Source organism: Natator depressus, chromosome 2, assembly GCF_965152275.1.
Source record: "Natator depressus isolate rNatDep1 chromosome 2, rNatDep2.hap1, whole genome shotgun sequence".
NCBI classification, from domain to species: Eukaryota; Metazoa; Chordata; order Testudines; family Cheloniidae; genus Natator; species Natator depressus.
In genome coordinates this window covers 64,938,629-64,953,766 of record NC_134235.1, presented here as the reverse complement: position 1 = coordinate 64,953,766, position 15,138 = coordinate 64,938,629, and the positions used below count along the sequence as shown (strand labels likewise).

The window sequence follows — 15,138 nt, the reverse complement described above, 5'->3', positions numbered from 1 at the left end:
ACTATCCATGCAAACATCTGCATGCACATCCACTCTAAGTGAGATCTCATCTGGAATACTGTGTGCAGTTTTGGTCTCCCATGTTTAAGAAAGATGAATTCAAACTGGTACAGGTGCAGAGAAGGGCTACTAGGATGATCAGAGGAAAGAAGAACCTTATAAGAGGAGACTTAAGGAGCCTGGCTTGCTTAGACTAACCAAATGAAGGCTGAGGAGCGATATGATTGTTCTCTATAAATACATCAGAGGGAGAAGCACCAGGGAGGGAGAGGAGTTATTTAAGCTAAGGGACAATACTGGCATAAGAACAAATGGATATAAACTGGCCATCAATAAGTGTAAGCTTGAAATTAGATGAATCAGAGGAGTGAAGTTCTGGAACAGACTTCCAAGAGGAGTAGTGGGGGCAAAAGACCTAACTTGTTTTAAGACTGAGCTTGATAAATTTATGGAAGCGATGGTATGATAAGATTGCCTACAATGGCATATGGCCATCCGCAACTGCTATTAGTAAATATCTCCAATGGCTTGAGATGGGACATTGGAGAGGGAGGGCTCTGAGTTACTACAGAGAATTCTTTCCCAGGTGTCCGGCTGGTGGGTCTCATCCACATGCTCAGGGTCTAACTGATCATCATGTTTGGGGTTGAGAAGGAATTTTCCCTCGGGTCCGAATGGCAGAGACCCTCTTCAGCAAGGAGCACAGGTCACTTGCTGGTTTTAACCAGAGTAAATGGTGGATTCTCTGTAACTTGAAGTCTTTAAATCAAGATTTGAGGACTTCAGTAACTCAGCAGGAGTTTATGGGTCTATTACAGGAATGGGTGGGTAAGGTTGTATATGGCCTGCAATGTGCAGGAGGTCAGACTAGATAATCATGCTGTTCCCTTCTGGCCTTGAAGTGTATTAGGGCTTGTCTACGATGCAGTGGTGCTGCTGCAGCTATACAGCTGTAGCACGTAGTGAAGATGCTACCTATGCTGACGGGAAGGCTTCTCCTGTTGGTATAGGTACTCCACCTCCCCAAGAGGCAGTACTTATCTCAACAGGAGAAGCCACCCTGTTGACATAGCACTGTCTACATTGGGAGTTTGGTCAGCAGAACTGTGTCACTCAAGGATATGGATTTTCCACACCCCATAGTGATGTAGTTATACTGACATAAGTTTGTAGGGTAGACCAGGGTTGAGTCTATGCTGCTCCTTTGAGAGATGGGGCTAAGGTGGCTTTACATCTGTGCTGCTTTGGGGACTGCAGAAGCCCTCAGCATGACTAAGCCCCGGTCTACATCATACAGTTAGGTCGACCTAAGGCAGCTTACGTCAACCTAACTCTGCAAGCGTCTACACTAAAATGCAGCTCCCACCGATGTAACTTGCCCACTACACTGACTTAACAACTCCACCTCCGCGAGAGGTGTAGCACTTAAGCGGATGAAGTTAGGTCGATGCAGTGTCGAGTGTAGACACTGCATTGCTTACATCATCTATTCTTGCCTTTCAGAAGCCATCCCACAATGCCCCACACTGACAATTAAATCGATGTAAACGCACCTGGGGAGGATGCGCACCGCCGACACAAGGAGTGTAGTGTGAATATGCAAAAGTGATTTAATTACTGCAGTGGCTGTATGTTGATGTAACTTAGGTCAACCTGCACAACTTCCTCTGTCCCAAAACAAGCTTCTTCTGGGCACCTCTTTTCTTCAAGATGTTCCTATCCTCTTTAGGACATTCTCCTTTAGCTCAGCAGATGCTTCTGGAGCAGAATGATCTGTACTATTTTACAGCTCTTCAGCATGTTTCCAGACTACCTGAGTTAATTTCAAGGCTGTATTTTATTAAAAATTAGATGGAAAAATGTGTTCTCATATTCAGACTTTGCAAAGATGAAATCTCAATCCTAAGGGAAACAATGTATTCTCAAATAATGGCTCATGCCCTGATTTTAATTCTATATCCCTCACCTCCTGGAGAATATAACAACATCTATAGAGACAGTCAGACTGTTGATGTGATCGGACAGGTTTTGATGGTAAAAGAATGAATGTCACTTCTGAGATCACAATCAAACTAAGAAAGCCAGTGTAATAGTGCCAGTTGTACCTTTCTAATGGGCTCGCTCTGCCAAATATGACTACTACTACAGGCTATCTTACAAAACACACACACTGGAAAGACTAGTATGCCCCTGTGGAAGGTTCACAACCTCCGACAGTGCTGCCTCGTGGTCAGACAGCAGTTGCAGGCCAGCTCCCTGTTGAAAAATAGTTCTGTCTTTTAACGCCCTGCCCCCAAGGGTTTCCAGTCCTCCCCTTTAGCACAAGGATTTGGGGGACTGGTCCCTCAAACAGCCAAAGTCTTTTCCCGCTAACCTTTCACCCAAGGTGAAGGCTTTTGTTGTTGTTATGTCCTTTTGGAGTGGATAGGGGAGCCCAGGCCCATCTTCTCCACCAGGCTCTGGTCCAGGGTCCAGTGGTGGGCAGCTCCAATCAGCACCTTGGGGTGCTAAGCAGCTGCCCCCAGTTCCTACCTCAGCCTTCTTTAACTTCTTGGAGTAAATCACTTCTGGCTAGACTCTGACCTGCACACTCACTCACTGGCCTCTCATTTGGAGGTTTGCACAGGTCTGTGGCATCAGGTCTCAGTCAGTGAACTCCTGGGCTGTACTTCCCCTCACAGCAGCCATCTGCTTCCTTCCACTGCCCCCTTCTGAGCTGTTCTTCTCTCTTTTTTGAAGCCCTGCCTCCAGCTTGGGCAGGCTTTGCAGGTGTGTCTGGGCCCAGAGCTGTACCCCTTGCTCTCCAGTATGGGGTTTGTATGCCCCTGCAGAGCCCTGAATTTGGACTTCCTCATGGGTGGATGGAACTCATGCCTACAACTCTATTGATTTCAATGGCGTTGCACTAATTTTCAGTGGGGTTGAATGAGGCCCATACTGTAAAATTGTAATTTATAACAAAACAAAATATTTAAGCTTCGAAGACCCAGGCCAGCAGTCAGAAGTGGAGAAGAGGAGAATGCCATGTGACAGGAATGTTCTGTGACTCTGTGCTGCTTGCAGTTTTATATCATTTCTGCCTGCCAAATAGAGTGCTTCTGACAACTTCACTGCTAATGCTGCCTTTAAGTTACAGGGTACAGATATAATCTACATGCACTTTACTTTCATTTCAACAGCTAGGGTTGGATGAACAGTTATCCAAGTGTAATGCTGACACCCCTGGGTGGGTGGTCAGCAGCAGGATCAAACCTGGGACCTCTAGAGCTCCATACGTGAGCCTCTACTGCATGAGCTAAAAGTTCCACCTCTGTCAGTCAAGACTGTAGCAAGCTGGTTAACTTCTGTCTGACCTAGCCATTGTTAGAAGGGGTCTGAATGCCACAATGAGTGGGCATGGCTTTACATACTCCCCCTGGCCAGGAAGCGCATCCCAAGCTTCTGGATCTTCCCAGTTCAATTCCCCAAAGAGAACACCACTTCTAACACTGATGCCCGTGGGTGGGTCATCAGCAGCAGGGACCAACACCTGGGACTTCTGGATCTTAATGCGTAAGCCTCAACTTCCTGAGCTGAAAGACTGAGCTCTCTTAGCCTAGGCTGTAGCATGCTCATTAACCTCCGTAGTCTAGCTACCACTAGAGGGGGACAGAGTGCCATACCAAGTGTGCATGGCTTTAGCCAAGCCTAACTTATATGAAGGCAATACATTCATATAGCCCCTGTCATCCCAAAGGATGCTAAAGCATGTTAAGTGATATGCATGCAGTGGCCGTGCAATACAGTCGTTCCTGGGTGAAAGATGGCAGACAACTCATGCCCTGTTGCAGTGACGCAATAGTGACAGGAAGAGAAACTGGGGCCAAGGACACTAGGGCGAATCTCTCTTACTATAAGAGCCAAGAGATCATTAATGTCTACGCAGAGCTGACAAAATCCTCGTTTTTAAGGTCTGGTTTTGAATATTTACACACAGTAAACTCTAGGGAGCTCAGTTTGTCTACTTCAGAGAAGGATGAAAAGCCAAGTAAGCCCTAAGCAGAACAGCAGTTCTAATGTCTAATGCCAGATATGCTTCCACAGTAGACATTACATTTATATTATATGCTGAAAATGCTTTTTATCACTAGTATTGCTTTGTAGCACATCTGCGGCCAAGTCCAAAATGCAGCATCCTGCCTTTATAGCCTGAAAGGGGTGATGGAGTAGGCAAAGAATCTTCCATACAAGACCATGGCCTAGTTGTGGAGGTGCTTCATCAAAGCTATGTCACCTTAGTGACCACTGTAGCCTCAGCAGCTGTTAACATGTTGTCCCCTGTACCTTCCACTCCCCCCAGAAATGCTGAGTTTTATAGAGTAGAAAAGAAAGAGACTGAAGCACAAACATATATTATGGTGTTGGCAAATGGCCAAAAAGACTAGTCAGCATCTACAGCCTGGAAATATGAAGATACCATGCATGAACAGGGAAAAGGGGAATACTGTGTATCTAAGTTTTCTCATGAGCTAGAGATCAAACAAGGGAATAGAATACAATTTTAGGAGACTAAATGGAAAACTAAGTTATGAGAGAGCAAAATAGCTAGAGAATACTTTCATCTTTATATAAATGAAACCATTAAAACTTTTTTTTTAAATAATTGTGTATCCACAGCCCTGGATATCTGTATGATCAATGATGCAATTCAAAACCCGCAAGAGCTGACTTCTGTGTCTAGAGAAGAGCATACTGTGGAGCAGAAAGCAAGTGAACTAAGTCTGGAAAGGTAAGGGGCTATGCTTTCAAAACATCATGCCAGAGAACTCTAAGCTGAAGTCCATCTTCAGGAAAAAGAGACTATCAGCTAAACATTCCTGGTAAAAGAATGAATAGAGATGTTCAGTGACCTCTATTGACAGTGAAAGACACTCTGTAACAGGTTTGACTTGTCACTAGTTTGGCCCCTTTAAATGTAACATAAAAGATGAACAACCTGCAGTCAAATACTTCTGACTTAGAGACCCTGAGACCATTCAGTGATTGAATGTGAAATTATCTGACTAGGGAGTCTGCTCCAAACTGATCTGAGTCAGAGCACATAGATTCAGAGGAGGCTGGTAGTGATAACATTTAGGAATGAAGTATAGTCCAATCCCTTCCCTCAGGATTTGTAAGGCTCATACTTCATGGTAAACCTTGCTTTCTAGATGGAACTAATCTGTGTCCATATCATGCAATCAGTCTCTAAGAAGCAGCTCGGGAACTGACTCAGGTCAGAGTGCTTTGCATGTTGATCACCTGATAAATGATTAAAGAAACTTGTCCGCCAGTGACAGGCACCAATTTTATGGAAGATATGAGAATGAGAATATTGTTTAGAAACAATTTTAAAGTTCGTTTCTGCAAAAATTGAAGTAGGGGGTCCCATATTTATTGCATCTTGTTGACTTCTAGTTTAAATTTGTTCAGTACAGAAGTAAAATATTTCCTCCCCCACTTCCCCCAAATGCTAGCACTGCAAACTCCTCCAGAGATTGGAAAATCACACTTTGTTCTTTCTGGCTTGCACATTATTACCAGTAATGAAGACTCTATAGGACAAATTTTTCCCTCAGTTACACCTGTGCAACCTCATTGTTTTCAACATCTTGAACCCTTGACTCATTCACCATACACTGTACAATGAGTTCATTCATTGCAAATCACCAGCACATGAGAAACAGTCACGTGAAAAAAGGTCTCATTCAATTAAATCATGTAATGAGAGACAGCTAAAAAGTGACAAGTTTTTAAAGTGCTTATATACCAATGCTAGAAGTCTAAATAATAATATGGGTGAACTAGAGTGCCTTGTATTAAATGAGGATATTGATATAATAGGCATCACAGAAACTTGGTGGAATGAGGATAATCAATGGGACACAGTAATACCAGGGTACAAAATATATCGGAAGGGCAGAACAGGTCATGCTGGTGGGGGAATGGCACTATATGTGAAAGAAAGCATAGAATCAAATGAAGTAAAAATCTTAAATGAACCAAACTGTACCATAGAATCTCCATGCTCAAATAATAACACTATAGCAGTAGGGATATAATACCGACCACCTGATCAGGATGGTGATAGTGACTGTGAAATGCTCTGAGAGATTAGAGAGGCTATTAAAATAAAAAACTCAATAATAATGCAGGATTTCAACTATCCCCATATTGACTGGGTATATGCCACCTCAGGATAGGATGCAGACATAAAGTTTCTCGACACCTTAAATGACTGATTCTTGGAGCAGCTAGTCCTGGAACCCACAAGAGGAAAGGCAATTCTTGATTTAATCCTAAGTGGAGAATAGGATCATGTCCAAGAGGTGAATATAGCTGGACCACTTGGTAATAGTGACTATAATATAACTAAATTTAACATCCCTGTGGCGGGGAAACACCAGAGTGGCCCAACACTGTAGCATTTAATTTCAGAAAGGGGAACTACACAAAAATGAGGAGGTTAGTTAAACAGAAATTAAAAGGTACAGCATCAAAAGTAAAATCCCTGTAAGCTGCATGGAAACTTTTTAAAGACACCATAATAGAGGCTCAACTTAAATGTATACCCCAAATTAAAAAACATAGTAAGAGAACCAAAAAAGAGCCACCATGGCTAACAACAAAGTAAAAGAAGCAGTGAGAGGCAAAAAGGCAGCCTTTAAAAAGTGGAAGTTAAATCCTAGTGAGGAAAATAGAAAGGAGCATAAACTCTGGCAGATGAAGTGTAAAAATATAATTAGGAAGGCCAAAAAAGAATGTGAAGAACAGCTAGCCAAAGACTCAAACAGTAATAGCAAGGGGTTTTTTTTTAGTACATCAGAAGCAGGAAGCCTGCTAAACAACCAGTGGGGCCACTGGACAATCGAGATGCTAAAGGAGCACTCAAGGATGATAAGGCCATTGTGCAGAAACTAAATGAATTCTTTGCATTGGTCTTCACAGCTGAGCATGTGAGGGAGATTCCTAAACCTGAGCCATTCTTTTTCGGTGACAAATCTGAGGAACTGTCATAGAATCATAGAATATCTGGGTTGGAAGGGACCTCAGGAGGTCATCTAGTCCAACCCCCTGCTCAAAGGGGGACCAATCCCCAGTTTTTGCCCCAGATCCCAAATGGCCCCCTCAAGGATTGAACTCTCAATCCTGGGTTTAGCAGGCCAATGCTCAAACCACTGAGCTATCCCTCCCCCCAGATTGAGGTGTTATTAGAGGAGGGTTTGGAACAAATTGATAAACTAACCAGTAATAAGTCACCAGGACCAGATGTCAGAGGGGTAGCCATGTTAGTCTGTATCCAGAGGACCAGATGGTATTCACCCAAGAGTTCTGAAGGAATTCAGATGTGAAATTGCAGAACTGCTAATTGTAGTCTGTAGCTTATCATTTAAATCAGCTTCTGTACCAAATGACTGGAGGATAGCTAATGGGACAGCAATTTTTAAAAAAGGCTCCAGAGGTGATCCCACCAGTTAAAGGCCAGTAAGCCTGAGTTCAGTACCAGGCAAGCTGGTTGAAAATATAGTAAAGAACAAAAGTGTCAGACACATAGATGAACATAATTTGTTGGGGAATAGTCAACATGGTTTTTGTAAAGGGAAATCATGCCTCACCAATCTACTAGAATTCTTTGAACGGGTCAACAAGCATGTGGACAAGGTGGATCCAGTGGATATAGTGTATTTAGATTTTCAGAAAGCCTTTGACAAGGTCCCTCACCAAAGGCTCTTAAGCAAAATAAGAAGTGATAGGATAAGAGGGAAGGTCCTCTCATGGATTGGTAACTGGTTAAAAGATAGGAAACAAAGGGTAGGAATAAATGGTCAATTTTCAGAATGGAGAGAGGTAATTAGTGGTATCCCCAGGGGTCTGTAATGGGCCCAGTCCTATTTAACATGTTCATCAATTATCTGGGAAAAGGGGTAAACAGTGAGGTGGCAAAATTTGCAGATGATACAAAACTACTCAAGATAGTTAAGTCCCAGGCAGACTGCGAAGAGCTACAAAAGGATCTCTCAAAACTGGGTGACTGGGCAACAAAATGGCAGATGAAATTCAATGTTGATAAATGCAAAGTAATGCACATTGGAAAACATAATCTCAACTTTCAGAGTAACAGCCGTGTTAGTCTGTATTCGCAAAAAGAAAAGGAGTACTTGTGGCACCTTAGCGACTAACCAATTTATTTGAGTATGAGCTTTCGTGAGCTACAGCTCACTTCATCGGATGCATCCGATGAAGTGAGCTGTAGCTCACGAAAGCTCATGCTCAAATAAATTGGTTAGTCTCTAAGGTGCCACAAGTACTCCTTTTCTTTTCGATAATCTCAACTATACATATAAAATGATGGGGTCTAAATTAGCTGTTACCACTCAAGAAAGAGATCTTGGAGTCATTGTGGATAGTTCTCTGAAAACATCCACTCAGTGTGCAGTGGCAGTCAAAAAAGCAAACAGAATGTTGGCTTATTAAGAAAGGGATATATAATAAGACAGAAAATATCATATTGCCTCTATATAAATCCGTGGTACACCCACATCTTGACTACTGTGTGCTGATGTGGTCGTCCTATCTCAAAAAAGATATATTGGAATTGGAAAAGATTCAGAAAAGGGCAACAAAAATGATTAGGGGTATGGAATGGCTGCCGTATGAGGAGAAATTAATAAGATGGGGACTTTTCAGCTTGAAAAGGAGACGACAAAGGGGGATATGATAGAGGTCTATAAAATCATGACTGGTGTGGAGAAAGTAAATAAGGAAATGTTATTTACTCCTTCTCATAACACAAGAACTAGGAGCCACCAAATGAAATTAATAGGCAGCAGGTTTAAAACAAACAAAAGGAAATATTTTTTTCACACAACACACAGTCAGTCTGTGGAACTCTTTACCAGAGGATGTTGTGAAGGCCAAAACTATAACAGGGCTCAAAAAAAGAACTAGATACATTCATGGAGGACAGGTCCATCAATGGCTAGTAGCCAAGATGGGCAGGGATGGTGTCCCTAGCCTCTGTTTGCCAGAAGCTGGCAATGGGCAACAGGGGATGGACCACTTGATGATTACCTGTTCTGTTCATTCCCTCTGGGATATCTGGCATTGGCCACTGTTGGAAGAGAGGATACTGTGCTAGATGGACCTTTGGTCTGATGCAGTATGGCCGTTCTTGTGTCACTTTTGAATACATTTCTACATTAATATGTACATATTCACAGCACATCTTCCAGTTGTTCAAAACGTTTTGTGATCATTATTAAAAAACCACTAATGTTAAAAAATGTTCTGTTCATCCTGCAGCACATTTTTTCAAAGTTGTATCGTAAATCAACTAAGTCAAAACCAGTTTTTACTAGAACACACAACTAATTTTTTCCCAGTGAGGGCTATTCAGGTGCAAAAAAAAATTACTTTTTACCCTACTACAGCTGCATTTTTATTTATTTTTTAGGTGTTAAGGTTTATTTTGTATAATGTGAAAACATATTTTTCACTCATACTCAGAAACAGCTGTGTTATTTTTGCTCAAACTTTTAAAAAAGAAAAAGATTCCCTTCAAATAGAGATCAAGCATGGAAAGTTCAGCCTGATAGGTGAAATTGACGGGAAGTTATGTATAACTTAAACCAGTTAGTAAAAAAAAAAAAAAAAAGTGCAGCCTTCACTCTTGTGGTCCCTGCTATCCAGGTTGTAATGTACAATCAGGAATAATCCTACATTGGCAGGAAACTTCTCTTTTCCACTATTCTGGCCTGGTTCGCCTGTGACCTTACACAGGTGTAATGTCACTGAAGTTAAAAGGAGTTTGAGGGTTTACTCGTTTGAGTTCTTTGGCCCCAATCCAGCTACACATTTAAGTGCATGCTTATCTATAAGCATATGAAGTCAACAGGATCAGGGCCAAAATGCTCAGCACTTGGATGTATTGAGTGCTTGGACAAAGAAGAGTTGATGATTTTCAGCAAAGAAGGGTTGATATTTTTTTTTTTGAAGGCAATAGTAGTTTCAGGATATAACCAAATAAATAAATAAAGGCAATCATGCTACCTAGTGGTAGACTTACATTACTGGAAGATCGCAACATCACACGCTGATCACAAAGCTTGGCACAATTCTTGTTGGCACTGATCCAGAACTGAATCAGAAGAGACCCTGCAGCTCAAAATGGAGAAATAATGAATAACTGAGGGGGGAAGTATAACTGTGGGGAATGAATAACTGTGGGGAAGTATACACAGTTCCAGTCCACTTTGCCTTGATTTCAGTCACTGTCATTAAAGTGTCATTTTTATGAGCAACCAAATTTGCCCAAACACTAATGACCTGATTCTCATTTACATGGAGGTTCTTTCACTCTATGCTGGCAGTGTAAAGAGACCTTTGTGGGAGTCCAAATATAACAAAAATCAAATAGCTTATTGTCAACCCTACCAAATCAGTAAGTATGTAGGAGAGAGAATATATTTATACACATGTATATCTGTAGTTGTGATGGGTAAACTTACTGAATAGCATAAATATTAGCCATATTTTGTGAGACAAGTATTTCTGAATATCAATCTGAAAATATTGGGGTGTTGGAGATATGGGAGTGCACATATCAAAATGGCCTAGAGGCTGGATGTGGGGCTCTGAGAGAGATTTCCAAGTCTCACAATAGCATTCCAGCCAATTAGTGGCTGAAGTAGACTCTTAAGGCCAGTGGACAAGTAGCTGAAAGAAGACCCTTAAGGGCTGATTTTGATCTCACCGGTTGTACACTAAAATATAGTTTTTAAAAAAATATTGTGGAACTAACATGACGTTTGCAAACCACCACTGTTTGCTTGGCATGTATGAACATCCCTTTCTCCCCCCAAACATCCTTTTCTCCCCCCAACATCTGTTTGGTCAGTTTAGTTAGTCGCTGCCTTGAAGTAAGTACAATCTCTTGTTCTGTGTTTGTATGGCATGTAGCTCAATGAGGTTTTGGTTGAATGCTGTAGGTGCTAGCTCAATAAAAGTAAAAAAATAAATTAATTAACTGCAGAGGAATTATTTCTGATGTCACTGGTGTAGGTGAGATAAGTGTCCAGCAGTTCTCAAATTATGGGTCAGGACTACAAAGTGGGTCACAACCCCATTTTAATGGGTCGCCAGGTCTGGCATTAGACTTGCTGGGGCTCGGGGCCAAAGTCTGAGACCCACTACCCAGGGACAAAGCCCAAGTGTGAGGGCCATGGGCAGCGCATATAATTGGCTGGGAAAGGCTGTGCCTCCCCAAACAGCCTCACTTGGCCCTGCCTATATTCCACCCCGGGGCTCCCTCCTGCTTGCTGCTAGTTGGCCCTGGCCCATGCAGACTGCTCCTGGGGGTGCTGGGGCTGCGTTGCCCGGTGCTCTGGGGTTGGGGAGGGGGACGCACACCACCAGCTTGCCCACCCGGTGCTCCAGGGCTGGAGGTGCTCGGGCAGTGGCCTTAGGCGGAAGGGGTGGGCTGGACCAGGGGCTAGCCTCCCCGAGCCCATGGTTCATCCACTGCCCATGCTGAGGGCTTCTTCAGCTTCAGCCTTGGGCAGCAAGGCACAGGTTATAGGCCCCCACACCCAGGACTGAAGTCCTTGGGCTTCAGCTTTGGTCCCGCTGCCCGGGGCGGTGGGGCTAGCGCAGGCTCAGGCTTCGGCCCCCCTCCTGGGGTCATGTAATAATATTTGATGTCAGAAGGGGGTCACGGTGCAATGAAGTTTGAGGACTGCTGTCAGTTAAACCATAGATCATAGGGCTTTCGAGAAGAGAATTGGAGAACAAAACATTACTGCTTCTTTCCACACAAACTGATATATATCAATTCAACTCCTATTTAAAATAATAAGCAAACTAATCCCAATGTAACTTCACTATCTGAGGGTGAATTTGGTTAAACATCGGTGTTTTCGCACAAGAGGGGACACAGCAGTACTGTGAATTTCTGCTACTTAGCTAATGTAGAACTTAGTGCAGAGAATGTATAGCTAGGGAGGAGGCAGCATTAGAAAAAGACATGCGTGGCCCATCAAAATGACATTATAATTCTGCCTATCACTGATCATACACAGATGGCCTGATTCTCTTTACATGAAGGGCTTTTTATACCATTCTTTCAGAGTAAAATGGGCTTAAAGCCCTTTCACCCTGCCAAAGTGCTGTAAAGGGGCTTTAAGAATCAGATCCCAAATATTTTGTATCTCTATTCTTTTTACTTGGTGTGGATTATTATAAAGAGCTTCCAGATAAAGGATCCAGAAATAAATTTGTAATCAAAAGATGTTGGCTTCCTAACAGGTGGCTGGCTGCCTACTGTCCTCCCTAGTGCTAAATTTAAGGCTTGTGGTTTTTACAATGAAACTCATTCATGTGACCCACCAATGTTAGAACAGAAATCATTCTAAAGGACACCAGTCCACAGTGATTATTTCAACGCTGTGACAGTTACTATAGCTGCAAATCTGTACCCTTAGCATGAAGAAGGAATTGAATATTAACATTAAAAATTCATTAATGTTTCTAAATGTAGACAGAGGTGAACCCGCTGGAGTTTACTAGAGGTTTAGCAATAAGAACAAACAGTTAATCCATTTTCTCCACATCAGTTCACAATATCAATTCAAACTAGACATTAAGTATCTGATTCTTGATGCAAGCAGGTAAACAAATGAATTTACCAGAAGAAAACCACCAGAAAGAGGAAAGAAACTCTTTTGGGAGCTTTCAAGTCATTCTCATTGCTAAGGAAACCACTGCCTTTCATCTGTAAGGATTAACAATGTCTCTCATTTGGATTCTAGTTTGTAAATATGCCAAATTTATCCCTGATGTTGCATTTACTTCAGTGGATATACACCACAGATGAATTCAGTCAATCTTACAGCAATGGAAATGCCTATACAAATGTATTTGCAAAAAGAAGCTACAATATTAACACACTTGTAAATGTACGTTTTAAAGTGATGCATGGGAATTATTTTTCACTTCTCCAAAGATTTACCCTGAACAACACATTTTATAAATACTGTATAAAAATATTTTTCTGATGTGAATGAAAGCTGTTTTAAAGGGTGCAATAAGGTGCTCTCCTACTCCCTGGGAAAAGCTACATAGAGATGATGTTGCCAATGGTACACTATAAGGCTGTTCATACCCTTTAGGCCTCTGATGAGATTTAAGGTAAAATTGGTCTCAAGCTGGAAATAGTCCTTCACTTAGGCACAGAGATCTGCCTATGCAGTTCTTTTGGCAGAATCGGGGCCTTTGTAATACCATTGGTACCCTTTGACACGAGCTAATTCAGTGATGAGATTTGTGTGGGATGGCTCACACCAAACTACATACATGGGAGCAACTCCTCCCTTGGGGTAAGTTGTCATAGATCCACTGACTTCAATGGAGCTATGACAATTTATATCATCTGAGGATCTGCCCTATGATGTCCACCTGCCTTTGTCTATTTTGTTACTTTGTTCGTTGGTAGGGTAGGATTTATTGGAAAAGAGGAAACACTAGATTGTGTGTGTGTAAACTTACACTGATCTCAAGACAATTAGATAAACCTTAGACGGTAGCTCTATGATATCTATTCATGGTATTTATTTGACAATATATGATGTCTCTTTGTAAACTAGATGCTATTCAGTAACTCAATGATTTTTCTGCAAGTGAGTTCTGTATGCATTTTAAATTTACAAAATTCACATATTCAGTACCTGGGCACATGCACAATATTTCAAATACATATAGTTCACTGACTAATGACTACATTCTTATGTTTTTCTAAGCATCAACAGTCTGCTTACCGCTGTACAATACATTTTATGGAACACTACATTGGAATTAAGGCAGGAGATTACGTGCATTGGTTCTGAGTTCTCAAGTTTTGCTGCTGGTGGAAATATATAGATACTGGTATCGCACAAGTGGTTGCCATTAAAAAGTTATAATTTGACACAGTTACTGCACAATGGCATAGGAGAACCACATTTTCTCCATATACTTAGAATCTTTTGGAAAACATTATGGCAACCACTTTGTGTCAAAAACCATCATGATTCATTTCCATCCCTAAATTCACTCCTCAATACTCCATGTATATGGGTAAGGGAAGAGCCAGATAATAATTTCCTTCATCCAGACCTTTCAGACTTCTAGTTTCAGTGTGGGGGAAGGGAATGGGCAGAAATGTCTGCCACTTCATTTTCTCCCTCTTACACTGTATTTTCATTTTTTGTCAGTTCTACCTTCAGCAGCAGTATTGATATTTTTGGATGTGGCTTGCAACGTGATTATGACCAGTAAGTAATGACTTAATACTACTGGCTTCCACCCACTGTTTTCTGTCTCCTCATGCAGTTTGCCCACTGAACTAATGATAACATTTTCTTTAGTCATCTCAGTTAAGTCTGCTCTATTGCACACAAGCCTGTTCAATATCTAACTGTTTGACATATTCTTGGAACAGAACAGAATAGACTGCTGTATATTTTAATGCTTTTCTGCCTTTGGTGAATGTGAATATTAATATTTAAGGAAAGAAAAGAGACAAACATCAGTTTGGGTAAAATTCCAGTTATTCCTGCTCTTGACCAAAACTTCTAATTTAATAAAAACTATCAGACTTAATGCTAAATATATAAAATAAAATGTTGACAAAGTTACCAGGCCAAATGCAGCACTGGCTTACAACCTAATTGGCCTCAAAGGCTTTGAAGGCAAGAATTGGCCCCAAGATTATAAACTGGAATTAAATGAAAAAAATCCCAGTCACACATATCAACAGATCAGTTAAGGTCTATCACTGGGCAGGGTTCCCTCACCCTCGATTTCTCTCTGCGAACAGTCCTCGCACATTTCCAGAGCAAGATAAACAAAAGACATGCTATACAAGTGCTTGTTCCCCACAGCATAAGGCTTTTACCTTCTCTGCAGATATGGGGTGATAGTTCTCACCTCTCGGAGACACCAGGCTCCATTAGCCCTTCCTTCCAGACTTCACCCTCTGTCTTCTGCCTCTTCCTGTCTCTCTTTCAGCTGTCCTCAGCTGGATCACCTTCTTAGTTGGTCAGTCACCTGGTACTTAATCTATTATCTCATCGGTTTGACCCATGT

General features: G+C 41.8%; 1 long non-coding RNA gene across 1 annotated transcript in view; it reads left to right on the top strand.

The window, feature by feature from the left end:
- LOC141981407 (uncharacterized) overlaps positions 1-15,138 on the top strand; it is an 84,298-nt gene that overhangs the window by 47,662 nt on the left and 21,498 nt on the right. The window contains exon 2 of the long non-coding RNA XR_012637766.1: positions 4,657-4,768. This is a non-coding gene — a long non-coding RNA (uncharacterized LOC141981407). The remainder of the gene's footprint in view (positions 1-4,656; positions 4,769-15,138) is intronic.